General features: G+C 46.6%; 1 protein-coding gene across 4 annotated transcripts in view; it reads right to left on the minus strand.

Annotated features, from left to right (window-relative positions):
* Positions 1-14,273, minus strand: part of Tbl1x (transducin beta like 1 X-linked) — a 180,059-nt gene that overhangs the window by 78,834 nt on the left and 86,952 nt on the right. The window contains exon 3 of one of the 4 annotated variants that reach the window (XM_048797385.1): positions 12,138-12,333. The exons of the other annotated variants lie outside the window; for them this stretch is intronic. The gene's annotated coding sequence lies outside the window, so the exon portion shown is untranslated. The remainder of the gene's footprint in view (positions 1-12,137; positions 12,334-14,273) is intronic. 4 annotated transcript variants of the gene reach the window in all.

Here is a 14,273-nt window from a genome sequence, read left to right on the forward strand (position 1 = left end):
AGGAAAAAAAAAAAAAAAAAAAAAACAGCAAACACTCAAAACTTCAGGAATGACATTTCAGCACTCACTGAATGACAGTGAGTGGCATTTAAATGTATCACAATATGATGGTCAATTTTATTCTGCCTATTTGGAATGCACGATGTTGTTGCCAAAAATCTCAGCTATAGCTATCAGGCACTCTTACTGTTTTGCTGCCGATGAACTCTCTAGGTCTGCTTAAAAAGAAAACCAGCTTTAATGTATAACCTGCGCTAGTTACTTGGAGGGTCATTTATTGAAGCATAGCCGAGGATCTCTTTTTCTTCACCTCTGAAAAGAAGTATTTAGTAGACAAACCCTCTACGTTAAAAGACTGAAACAAGGTTAATATTTAGGCAAAGAGGTATTTATACTTCAGACACACAATAATTAGTATCCTCCTATCAGCAGGGCAGTAGCCACTAATCCATTTCCAAATGCAATCAGCGTGTGACCTGCTGATTCAACCAGATTACCGCGTAGCAAACATTCCCTATTTGAGTCCCTGGCCCACGTACCAGCTCTAGGTGGCCTTGGGCAAGCAATGCAGACACATTTTTGACAGTATCTTCTTTCTCTGTCGGACAGGGCTTAGAATTACGAAGTCCCAGAAGACAGAGTCAACCATGCAGCCTTCTAGAGACCCTTCGCCAGGGGCAGTCCCACACCCCTTAGAAGGATCAGAAGCCCCCCACCCCATCTCTCCAAGCAGCAGGGCCACACCAGCTCTGGAGAGGAGCTCTAGAACGTGAGTTCTCTAAAAGGAAAGGAGAGGTGTGCAAATACAAGGTGAAAAGGGACAAGAAAGGTGAAAGATGGCGACTGGAGGATTCGCGGGTTTCCTTTACACATACACATCTTCAAGTCAAAACCTGAGACTAGTCTAGGGCATCTGACTTTACTGTAACTTCACTGAAGAAACCTCGAAACCCTGGTGCATTCATATTGGTAGCTGATCAAGTGGGGAGATGGCAAAACCCCCAAGATCCACTACCTTCAGGGATATGCTATGAAAGCTGTTTATTGTTGTTCCTCTTGATCTGTGGGTTCCCCAGCTGCGACGGAAACCCACTAAGATCAACAATATCTGGGAAATAACTATCTCTACAGACTTTTGACATTGTCCCCTAAATGATATACAACAAGTATCTATACGGAATTCACTGTTTCTTGGGCTGGGGTTGTGGCTCAGCGGTAAAAGTGCTCACCTAGGACGTGCGAGGCCCTGGGTTCTGTCCTCAGCACCACATATAAATAAATTAATGGTACTGTGTCTAACTACAACTAAAAATATAAACGTTAAAAAAAGAATTCACATTTTCTACAACATAATCACAATGTATCGTACCTGATACAATGTAACACAATGTATCAAACATCTAATGCAACAGAATGCACCTAATAAGTCAGAAGATTTGAAGTGTATGGGAGGATTGCTGGAGTTGTATGAAAAGACTCTGCCATTTTATATAAGGGACTTAAGCATTTTCAGGGGGTCCTGAAACCAATCCCCTGCTGACAGAGGGTTTAAATGTAAATTGTGGCGCTTCATTTGGAGGGAAGGAGGGAGGCAGGGGAGAGAAATCAAAAAGGATTTGGGCATATGCTAATAATTATAAGAAAAACAAAACAAGGGCTTGGTAGGGTGCTAACTCAGCATGCATAAGACCCTGGGTTCCAACTCAATCCTGGCAAAAAATAAAATAAGCCCATTCAAGGTACTACAACCTATGGATTCCAAATAGAGAGATTTTCTAAATGGGAACAAATAAGAGATGAAAGTTGCTTAAAACCACCATTCCACTTCTGGGCCCCCTATCTTCCCCAAACTGTATCTGATTCTAAAATTTCTCCCTAACCCCCAAGAACCTTTTATCTCACGGAAGATGAGGTAAGACTCCCCAGTGGCTAAAACCTGTGTCTTGTGGATTCTTTGAGAAATTGCTTAACAAAATGATTCTCACCTTATCTGGACAAGGAAGCCAGCAACAGAGATGGCCAGAGGTTAAGTTCCTATAAATCATATTCTTACAAAGCAACAGCATCAAACCAGGGATGGAGGAAGCAATGTCAATTTGGAAGTTTTTCATAAAAGCGATTTCTCCAAGATCAACCACTACGCCTACCAACCCTAGAAAATGACTGCCCGTTTATTCTCTCACCAATTCCTGAGAACTAAAACATTCTCTGTGCAAAAATGTGCCTACATACAATGACTTCCCTTTTAAAATACAGATACCCAGAACTGAGAAAGTTATTACAATATTATGCACCGACATAAAAATTGTTGGAAGTGTTTTCTCAGGAATCTCAAAGCAAGTTAATTCACAGGGCACGGCTTGGGGTGCAGAGTTAGTAGGGAGGCAGTCAGACCCCAAGCAAGACATGAAAAATTCCCTCATGTCTCCATGGTTGAGCCTTTTTTGCTATATCCTATTTCGTATTTATTCTCCAAGGAAACATGCCCAAGTGCTCTACAACAGAGACCGTAGAAAATGAGAGCCAATTCCTCCTGACCTCATACAGCACAATGAGGTATCTACAGGACCTCCCCTCCTGCAAGGAATCAAAAAAAAAAAAAAAAACCAAACACAAAAAAACAAAAATGCCCATCCGCCTCCCACAACATACACTTATTTTTTTTCCACTCAAGGAAAGAGGATCGGCATTGACTTCATTGCAATTATTCAATGGGAAAGCAGAGAATCAGAAAAACCCTGCTTAGGGGCCAGTTACAAAAGGTGGCAAGGACTCACTGCTTCCTGGGACCCTAGATCCCTCTGGCTTCCTATCTCACCTCACGTGATCTCCTCTTACCTGTGCTCCTTCCACCATAAGCCCTCACCAGAGCTGAGCAGATGCTCGCACCAGGCTCTGGATCTCCAGAATAACCTCCCTACTTTATAAAGTACCCAGCCTGAGAAATCTGTCAAAGCAACAGGAAACAGATGAACAGACTTGGTCTGACCTAGCCAGAAGGAAGCAACTCCATCAGCACAGCATGAAAGCACAAAGCTCCAAATCCCATCTCTTCAGAAGCTGGATGTGGAAATAAGCAATGTCCAAGAAAATTCACTGAGGAAAACATCTTCACGAAGCACATGGTGTGACATGTAAGATGGACAGACCCATGAATATGGTGGCCTCCCCTTCCTCAGTTTGGGCAACACAGGTACCACCATCCTGAGAGAATGTGTGACCACACAATGGAATATTATTCAGCAATGAAACACGAAGGAAATCGGATGCAATCTACAAAATGAATAAACCTTGAAAGCATTATGCTTAGATTTTCCCCAAATCCAACCAAGTAGGCGAGAAGCCCACCTTACATGCACAGAGACATTTCAGGTAGCAAGAACACAGCAAGATCCTGGAATTCACAGGCCAGTGTGAGCAAAGAGGTTGGCAGCAGACAGTGCAACCCAGTGTCCCTTATGCTTTATAAGCTGATGATGGAAAATAATGAAATCAAGTCAGCATGACGTCTGCAGAAGGGCCAGGCATTCTGCTAGTTCTCCGTGCTCACAGGAAGGGGAAGGCGAGCATAACAGTGAGGCTGAAAACTTGTAGCTCTCGGGGCAGGGGTGCAGCTCTGTGGTGAGGCGCCGGCTTAGCATGCGTGAGACCCTGGGCTCCATCAAACAAAACTTGGAACTTCTGCTCAAGCTGGTCCCGGCTCTTGGATCCAACCCAGGTCATCATGAGTGGGCTGATGCTTGGCCATAGCCTGTCCATCTTTTCTTTCCCAGACCCCTGCTAACACAGACATGATTTGAGGGCAGCCCTTGAGTGTCTGAGGAAGTCACAGCACCATGCAGAGTCAGGTCCCCACCCTGTGGGATATGGCAACCAGACTCGTGCTTCTCATGGGTTCTTTTCAAGAGTTCTGGATAATGGGAGGGAAATTGGGGCCTCTCCCAGTGAGACTGAGAGGAAGTCTTAAATATCAAATGAAATGGTGCACAGCATTGATTTAAAAAACTAAATTCAGAATGCTCTTGAATAGCTCAACTCATAAGAAACACTTAAAAACTCCAATAACATTACTGATTGGTTGACCGACTGCAGTGCCGGGAATCGAATCCAGGACTTTGTGCATACTAGGATAGCACTATACCATAAAACGACATCTCTACTCCTCAAACACACTTACAAGATGTTATACTTGGAACACACAGTTGACCCTCAGTATCTGCAGGAGACTGTTCCAAGTCTTCCGTGGATACCACATTCCAAAGATTCTCAGAAGTCGCTAACTTTTAAAACTGTCTAGAATTTGCATATAACCTACACACTTCCACCTATATACTTTCAATCATCTCGAGGTTACTTAAGATACAACGTAAATGCTATGTAAATAGTGGTTACATTGCAATTGTCGGGGGGATAATGGCCCCCCAAAAAGTCTGTACATGTTCAGTACAGAAACAATCCCCCGCCCTGAATATTTTGGATCTGCATTTGGTTGACTCCACAATGTGGAACCCATAGATGGGCATAACTGTACGCAGGCTTTCTTAAGGAGATGAAGAAAATGGACTTCCTAAAAGCCTTTAAAATGTTCCGAATCCAAATGCCAAACCAGTCCTTCCTCCATGATATTTTACTCATGTGAAATGAGGTCTCAGTCAATAGTTTAGTTTGAAGATTGGCATCAGTGATGTTCTGCATTCTCTTTCCTTGTATAGAATTAAGAACCAACCAAAAAGTTAGGTGCTCATACAAAACCACAGAAATTACACAAGGCAATCCTTTCCTATTTGTTTTGTAATAATTTTAAGGCTTGCAAAAAATTGCAGAATTAGCACAGAGTTCTGTCAAACTGGCACCTGGAGTCCACTTAGGTGAATGTTCTCCATAGACACAGCAATTAGCAAGATGAAGAAATCCACACTGGGATGGGGACAATTCAGTAAATCACAGACCACCTTCAAACGTCACCAATTTAGATCCAGCAGAAGTACACAGAAGACACAGTGTCCTTCTCAGAGTACCACCCCAGGAGGTTGACAAGCCTTCTCTCTCATGATTTGACCTTTGACCACCTGGCCAATGTGGGCTCTGCTGGGTTTCTTCACCCTAAGTCACAACTTCCGTCCCTTTTGTAATGAAGACACATCATGGAGGTGATACTCAGAGCCTAAGCTAATATTACGTAACCATTCTGAAATGTCAGATACAAACATGAACATATTGCCACAGGGGATTATTTCCACGATGAGCTCTCTTCCTATCCTTTTCCCAAGGAGAAATCTTTTAAAATGCTACTTTAAGAAAAAAACAACTCCTTCGTCCGATCACGGATGCAAAGTTAAATAAGAGCAAACACAATACTTACAATTTGTCAAGGGATTTATGTGAGAGAAGCCTCCAGGAAGCTCATTAGCAAAAGAACTAATTCCAATAAGAAGCCTTGGTCCAGGCAGGGATGCACCCAGAGTGCAAAGGATGTTCGTAATCAACACTGGATTCTGCGGGGCTTTTATCCTGACTATAAGCAAAAGTTCTTTTGGAACGTCTATTTCAAAATGATATTGCACATATATGTTGATGGTGAGGTTCATTGCGAGGCAACAACTAAAAAGAAAAAGTGGTTCCTATAAACCCTAAACTACTCTAAAATAATAAAGCTCATTAATTTTTTGATGAATTATTATGAGCATTGTTAAAATAAAAAATGACGAGAATTAATGAACACACACATCCTAAAACCAGCAGACAACGGGTTCCCATCTCTCCAAGAATCAGTATCCAACTGGGAGAAAAACAGGGCCAATCTGAGGGGACACCCCCTGGGATGCTCTCAGTGGGTGCTATAAATGAGAAGGATGGCCTAGGGTGGCATACTCAAACAAGAAACTACGAGGCGGCATGGATCGTAAAGCTTAAAAATAGGGGCAAAACCCTAATAAAGCCACAGTACATTTAAGCAAATAGCTGGCATTTTAACAATAAACAGATGGACAGACGTAAGGAAACCCAAACAGCTCCAGCCTACAGTCGCTGATCCCAAAGCACAGGCAAATAAACCTCCCCTGAACCTCAGCTGCACAGCACAGACAGCCTCTCTGGATTCCAACAGAGGCAGATGGGGTTCATTCCCCATCTCGGGGCTCACAAGCTCCCGGACCCCGAGCAACCCGCACCCCCAGGGATGGATTATAGCACTTCTCAGAGAACAGCAACCATCTGCGCAATTAAACAACCCTGCTGCAGCAGAGATATTTCTGGACACCCGTAAGTTATTGACTAATGATACAGCTGGGCTCAGGACCCTAAGATCACGGCTCCCATACTGGGTGGCACTGTGATCCCCAGAAACCCATGTTCGACTCTTAACCCCTGGTACCTACGAATGCGACCACGTTTGGCAACAGGGCCTTTGTAGATGTAACGAAGCCAGACTCTGGTAGGGTGGACCCTAGATCCAATGATGGCTTCGTTATTGGAAGAGATTCACAAACAAAGTAGGAGACCACATGAGGACATGGGCAGAGGCTAGAGGGATGTGGCCACAACCTAAGGGACACCCAGAGCCACTGGGAGCTGGAAGAGGTGGAAGGGGTCTCCGGTGGAGCCTGCTCAAGCAGCCAATGTTGACCACACCTTAACTCTGGGCTCCAGAACTGTAAGAGAATACCTTTCTGGTGCTCTAAGGCACCTGACTGGTGGGAATCCATTATAGCACTTCTGGGAAAAGCACGCTACAAAGTCTGGTCCCAGCACTGACGACAGGCACAGATGCAGTCGTGTGAGTGTGCAGGCCTGCTCATCCAGACGTCCACGTTCAGATTTCACACATGCCAATGTCACTCACCTTGGGGGCAAAACCCACAGGATGCCCACAATCTCAGCCATCAAATGCAACAACGCCATCAGGTAACATTTGAAAACGTCAAAAGGGATGCAAAAGGCCCCCAGTGAGCAAGGGATGGATGGGACACAGGGATCCCGAGGCAAAAGGACGGCTCAGAAACACTAGCCCCATGGCACCTGAAACTGATACTCTGTGGCTCATGGAACTTACTACAAGCATTTTCACTGCCTTAACATGACACTAAAATATTGTTTAGCCAAAAATATAGATGGCCACCACCTGAATGAGCTTCTGGATGGACGAAGAATAGACAAAATACAGTCTACACCTATGGTGGAATCCTACGCAGCAATCAAAAGGGGTGTGGTCTGACACATGGTAGGACAGGAAGGAACCCCAACAGCAGGCCCAGTGACATGGCAGCCACAGAGGCAGAACCTGTATGACGCTGGCCTCTGAGCACACTCAACACCACCAGGGAGTGCGCTTTGATGGACGGTGTGGAATGTGAATTGGGTCTTAATCCAGCGGCTGAAACACACACAGGTGATTTCCCTTGGTGTCTGAGGTTTATCACACCCTTCAACTCTGCTCACGAGGCAAGACCTCACTCCTTTCACCGTGGGCTGTCCATACTCTAGGATGTCACACAGTGTCACATAGTCATCACTGGGCTGGCAACGCCCTCGGTGCTCCCAACCAAAGCTGAGCCTTGAGAATGGGCACCTGGCTCCCCTAAGCTGCCCTGCTCTTTCCAAGGACAGAAAGTGCCCAGCCAGGCCCCTGGCATCCTGCCCTCCAAAACCTGCCTGCAGCGATCACACCGCAGGGCAAATCCACTTTTAACCACTCAGCGTTCTGCGGGCAGCAAAGAGCAAAAGAGCAAAGAGCACACTCTTCCATGTCTGCCAGACTTCCCGCCGGGTAACGCCTGTGGGTCAGGACGCAGGACCAACCGACTCCACAGCAGAAGCACCCGGTTCGCAGCAGAGATGGCCAAAGTCAGGGAAAACCTACAGGCAGCCATCGTGAAGCTGAGCTTATAATTCACAAGACACCTGCCCCCACTTAAACCAATGAAGACCAATGCTGTCTTTTCATGATAGCCACACAGTGTCACATTTAACCAAGAGCCCCCTAATGACAGTGCTCACCCCATTCCCTTTTCACGGAGCCCTGGAGGACTGGAGAACCTCAAGAGCTAGCAAGTTTTCAAGACTGCTCTCTTGATGCAGGTCAAGGACACAGCCACCACCTCAGAAGGAAGACAGAGGGGAAGGAGAGGCCTGGACTTTGGCACCTCCTCTGGCCAATTCCTTTCCGGCTCTCCAAGGGTCCACTTATTTCACAACAGCCCTGCAAGAGAGGTACGATCTCATTAAACACTGACGCGGGTAATGGGCAGCCAGAGACACAGCCTGTTGAGGAGTGAAGTGAAATTTGAGGGTGGGCTGGTCCCAGGACTCCCCCCGACTCCAGTGCAGAGTTCTTGAGGACTCGTGTCAGCATGTGCTTCCATCCCGTTACAGTAGACCCAGCCAAGGGATACAAAAGTCAGCTCTCTGTCACTGTGACAAATCCCGGAGATGACCAACTTACAAAGACAAAAGGTTTGCTTTGGCTCCTAGTTTTGGAGGCCTCTGTCCATGACCAGGTGGCCCCATGACTTTTGGGCCAGTAGTGAGGTAGCATATCCTGGCGGGCAGCTCTGGTGGAGCAAAGCCACTGACCTCACAGCCAGGGTGACAGAAAGAAAGAGGAAGGGGTGGAAACTCCAACGCCCCCATCAAGGGCCTTGATGAAGAACGTCCATAAACCTTAGGGCCTCAGAATCCAGGGTTGTGCCGGGAGCTGCTAACAATGGACCCTGTGCCCACGACAGACCCAGACTTCTGACCGGCAGAAGGGAAGCGGGTACTCTGCAAACCACAGAGTTTGGGCACAGGGAGCTGTTCAGGAAGGAAGGGAACATCTCCAAATCCCAGTGCCCAGCTGCCAGGCAGCTTCTCAAGCAGCAGGTCAACCCTGCCTGCTTCCCCCCTTCGGCACCCAGGCCAAACCTGCCAGCCCCCCCCCAACCCGGTTCTCTCTCTCCCTGTTTAACTTCCTCCATTTAAGAATACTCAACTGCATTGTAATTGCAAAGGCAGTCACGTGTGGGAAGAGATATTTTCAAAATGATAGTCCACAGAGCCAGGCACAATGGTGCACCCCTGTAATCCCAGTGCCATGGGAAGCCGAGGCAGGAGGATTGCCGAATTCAAGGCCAGCAGGGCAACTTGGTGAGACCGTCTCAAAAAATAAAAGGGGCTGGAAATGTAGCTCAGTGGGAAAGCATCCCTGGGTTTCATCCTCATTACAGAGAGAGAGAGACAGACAGACAGACAAACGCACGCAGCCACCTAAAGGGGACAGAACAGAAGCATTAGATACTGTCTGGTTGGCTAGGAGCCCAACTACCACACCCTACACCCTGGCCCTAATTGTACCAGATAACCCTGTTAATGGTGTCTCTAAAATTAAGAAGAAAATATTGAGTCTGATTGGGCAGATGGGGCTAATTAGGTGTCCTCTCTCGAGAGGATAAATTTTAAGCTAAGGATTTGAAGAAAGAAAAAGACGTACAGGGAAGAACTTAAGAGGCAAACGGTAGTAGGTGCAGTGGTGCAATCACAAGGACAGGGAAAAGCCCACTGTGCAACACAAAGAGCAACGGACAGTGTACACGTTCCTTTAGAGTTCAGACACAACACTAATCAGATCCATTAGACCAGGGTGAGCAAATTATGCCCAGGAGGTAGAATCTGCCCAGACTGGTTGCCTGCACACATCAAGCTGGAAAGAACACAGCCCTGCCATTCTTTTATCTAGTGTTTATGGCTGCCCTCCCCCTAAAACCACAGAGCTCAGCTACTGTGACAGAGACCTTAAGGTCTGCAGAGCCAAAACACTACAGGGACTCTGCTTTCTACAGAGAGAGTCTGCTGCCTTCTGTGCCAGACATCTTCATCACATGATTTAGAGGAAAACCAGAAAGCTTAGAGATTTCTCTAATTACACACATACACAGAAGAGGGAGAGTGGGAGAGGAGGAGATAGTAAGGGAAGGGAGAAGGAGAACGAATTAGCTAATACAGTCAGAGGGAAAATGCAAACATCCACTGAAAAGTGTCTCCCCTATGCTACCAACCTCCTCCTAAAAGGACTAGGAGGTCCAAATCTTAGGATTTCCTTCCAGTCATGCTCTACCAACATCAATCTGTACCATATGTCTCCTCCTGGTTTATATGCAACTTGTGATCATGTATCCTCCTACGGGAACACATTATGAGACTTGAATTGGAAGCAAGAAACCACAGAGTACCGAGCTCTATGCTTAGTATGTTTTTTCCTATACATATTTAATAAAGTTTCACGCTTTTACTTCGAAGACGCACACACCACTTCTCTTTGGCATTTTCAATTTGTCAGCATCACTACTCTTAGATCTGGGGCCATTACAAATTACAAGAGGGGTCACCTGACACAAGCATTTTGATACCATATAATTGATATGATAAACAACGGGACTAACAGGAGGGTACCACATACAGTGTGGACACGTTAAAAAATGGATAACATCTCTCAGAAAAGAGATGGTGAGAGATTTCATCAAAATATTCAGAACATGCATTTTAATTCTTATGGATTGTTCAATTTTGTCTTTTCAGACTGGTTGACCATGTATAATGACACTGCAGAAACAAAACCGTGGATAATGGGGAACTACTGTATGAGGCATCTTGTCTTTATCCATGTAAGCACGTCATGTGGTGCTTCTTCCATATATAGAATCATTCGTTTTTTTCTTATCGTTTGAGGACTTCTTTGCATACATTTAAAATATCTCCACAAACAATTCTAGGTTAAAGGGTACAAATGTCTCATATTGGAGAGCAGGCTGGCCAAGTATCTCACGAAGAAGTTGTATTCAGTTTATCCTGCAGTGTCTTTGCACCAACACAACACAGGGACAGACAAGCTTTCTGACTTCTATTTAATGGTTTGAGGTGAAGTGATTATCCGGTTTTTCATCTGCATCTCCAACCTAACAAGTGGGATCCTTCCACCTATTTTAGAGCTATTTGCTCCTTTTCCCAAAACTATTCACATATTTAGCCCACTTTCAGTCTGTTATGGTTTGAATGTGTGCTGTCCCCACCCCAAACTCCTGGTAACGTAGGAATATTTGGAGGAGAGATAATCAGATAACGAGTGCTGTGAGCTGGGGTGCAGCTCAGTGGTAGAGTGCTTGCCTAGCACACATGAGGCCTCGAGTTCAATCCTCAGCAGCCCCAAAGGTGGAGGGAGCCGAGATCTGTAACCCAATCAGCCCATCCTGATTTGAATGAATCAACTGGGTGGTCACTGCAGGCAGGTGGGGCCTAGCTGAAGGAGGTGGGTTACTTGGGCGGGGGCGGGCCTTCCAAGGATGCATCTTCCCTGGGGCCCCTTCCCCTCTTATTTCTCTGCTTCTTGGACGTCAGGAGTCAAAAAGCTTTCTTCCGCTGAGCCCTCTGCCAAGATGTGCTGCCCCATCTTAGGCCGAGAGCAATGGGGTTGGCCATCTATGGACCGAAATCATGAGCTCCGGATAAAGTTTCCTGCTCCAAGTTGTTCTTGTGGGGAGTTTTAGTCACAGCAACGAAAAAGCCAAGTAAGACAGAAACGGGTACCGAGAAGTGAGGCTGTTGCTCTGACTAACATGAGCATGTGGTTGGTTGGCGGGAGAAATTTTGAAATGTGTAGAGATGCAAACAGGAAGAGTCTTAGAATGCTGTAGGCGGAGGTTAAGGAGGGAATGCGGTGGGACCTCAGAAGACCAGAATGTCCACAGGAAAGCACACTGTGCTCAAAAGGTCCAAGGGAGACGAGGACTCCATCGTGAACTGGACTAGAGGCCACTGTGTTATATTCTGGCAGAGAACTTGGCTACATTTTGCCCATGTCCTGAGACACTGAGGCTGAATTTAAAGGTGACAGAGTAATTATCTGGCAGAGGACATTTCAAGGCAGCTCTGCATTTCGTCAGTAGCAGGGATATTACTGGAAGCTATTAGCCAGGTTTACTGTGGTGAGAAAGCAGAGTTAAGATTTTTTAAAAACTTGCATTCTAACTCTAAAAAAGTCCGTGTAAACCAGGGGACGAGGAAGTTGTACTTGAAGGGATTATGTCTCCTAAAGAGATGCTAAGTACTGTGCACATAGGAAATAGGAAGGATGGTTGAGAATATCACAATAACTTGCAAGATCATACCCACTACAGGTTCGAGGATGTAGCAGGGGGAATCCCTTTGACATTTTGGGAGCACCCGGCTTGCACAGGTGGGCCCAGGAAGTTGTTTCATCATGCCGAAACAACTTAGCGCTGACCATGTGAGCACGAAGAGGCCGCTGCACACGACTCCAGGGGGCCAGCTAGCAGATGACCTTGGTATCATCCATGTCTGGTTCTGAAAAAACGCACAATGGTCAAGTGAAGGGTCATGGAGGTTTCCACCAAAATTTTAAAGGAAGGCCTGGGGGGCCAGCCTAAGTATAGCAGGGCCACGGTCCCTGGGAGCTGTCCCTGAGACAGTGGTGTGTGAAGGGGAAGCAAAAGCCAGAATGAAGAGCTCAGGAACCAAGCGATGCCAGTAACATGGACAGTCTGCCCAGAGCAGCTGCTGGCTGCAGAGAAAGCCAGGCTCCAGGAGAGCCCGCGGGCACTGCAGCCGGCAAGGCCAAGCGGGCAGGGCCGCCCAAGCCCTCTGGAGAACACATCTCAGGGCCACGGGTCCGAGATGCTGCACGTGGAGTTACAGAAGGAGTCGGGATTCGTCTGCTCCTCTGGCTTTCAGTCCTGCCCTGTCCCTTCTCTCTCCATGCCCCTGATCCTCCTATTTGGGATGGAAATGTTTAGTCTTTGTCATGGTACGTAGGATGTATGTCACTGGTTTTTGACTTTTACAAGAGCTCACAGGCAAGAGTTTGCCTCGAGTCTCAGAAGACTTTGGGCTTGGACTGGACTTTGGGACAATTGAACTCTTAAGACTATGAGACTCTCGGAGATGGACTAACTGCATTTTGCCCTGTGAGATCAACATGAGGTTTTGGCAGCCAGGGGGGGGAAGTTATGGTTTGGATATGGGGTGGCCCCCCGTAGCCCCCGTCAATTCAGGAATATTAATACAGAGGGAAAGTGATTAGATTAAAAGAGCTATAACCTAAGTTGTCCATTCGGGCTTGAATAGACACGCTGGGTGGTAACTGCAGACAGGTGGGCATGGCTGGAGAAGGTCACTAGGGGCATGCCCAGGAAGGGTACATGTGCCCTGCAGCCCCTTCTCTGCTTCCCGAAGACGTCTACGGACTGAGACCTCCAGAACTGTGAGCCCCCAATGAACTTCCTCCTCTATGTCATTCTTGTCCAGTGTTTTAGTTAGCTGTTTCCGTCACTGTGACCAAAACAGGAGCACATACATTACAGGAATCAGGCCGTGGCAGTATGTGCCTTGCTGGTGTTGGTTTGATATTTATGACCACCTCTGAACCTCCAGATACACAAAATGCAGCACATGCCAAATGCTTAGCACTTATACACTGGTTAACACTGTGTTCCCTTTAATCCTTACAAGTTCCATGAGGCACTTCATTGAGCCCCCCCCAAGAAGAGATGTGAGGTTCCTGCATCATTTTAATCAGAGTTTCCACAAGCATTGCTATTCCCAATAGACCTGCATTCTTTTTCATATTTATCGTAACACTTTTCTTTATATGCCACAAACTGTCTTTCTCAATAAATCATTAGCATCTTAAGAGAACCCCATGACCAAAAGACAACAATCTGTTTTCCCTTCCCTCACACACTCCCACAGCCCGAGAGAAACAAATAGGATGAGATTCACAGTCATTGATCGCCGGAAGCAGCGACTAGGCCTCTTGTGGTAACAGACAGAATGGGACCTCCTGGGGGAAGAGAGACATGACAATGAGACTGCTGTACATTATTGATTCAGTGGGTCCTTAACCCAATGGCAGGGTCTCACTGAGTTGCTAAGTGCCTCACAAAGTTGCTGAGGCTGGCTTTGAACTTGTGATCCTTCTGCCTCAGGCTCCCCAGCCACTGGAACTACAGGCTTGCATCATGTAGAAGGATTTTTTTTTTAAAAAAAATCTAGTGATTCTACTATCCTGTTTTCTATGATCATGACAAATAGCCACAAACAGGGTGGCTTATAACAGCGGACACTGATGCTCTCAGTTCGAGGGGGTCAGCAGGCCTGGGTCCTGGAGGCTCAGGAGGGCCAGTCTCTTCCATGTCTATCTGTGGGCACTCGGGCATCCCTTGGCTTGGGGCTGAATCCCTCCATCTTCCGCCTCTATCTTCACATTCCCCCCCCCCCCCCCCCCC

Source organism: Marmota marmota, unplaced genomic scaffold (assembly GCF_001458135.2).
Source record: "Marmota marmota marmota unplaced genomic scaffold, marMar, whole genome shotgun sequence".
Lineage (NCBI taxonomy): Eukaryota > Metazoa > Chordata > Mammalia > Rodentia > Sciuridae > Marmota > Marmota marmota.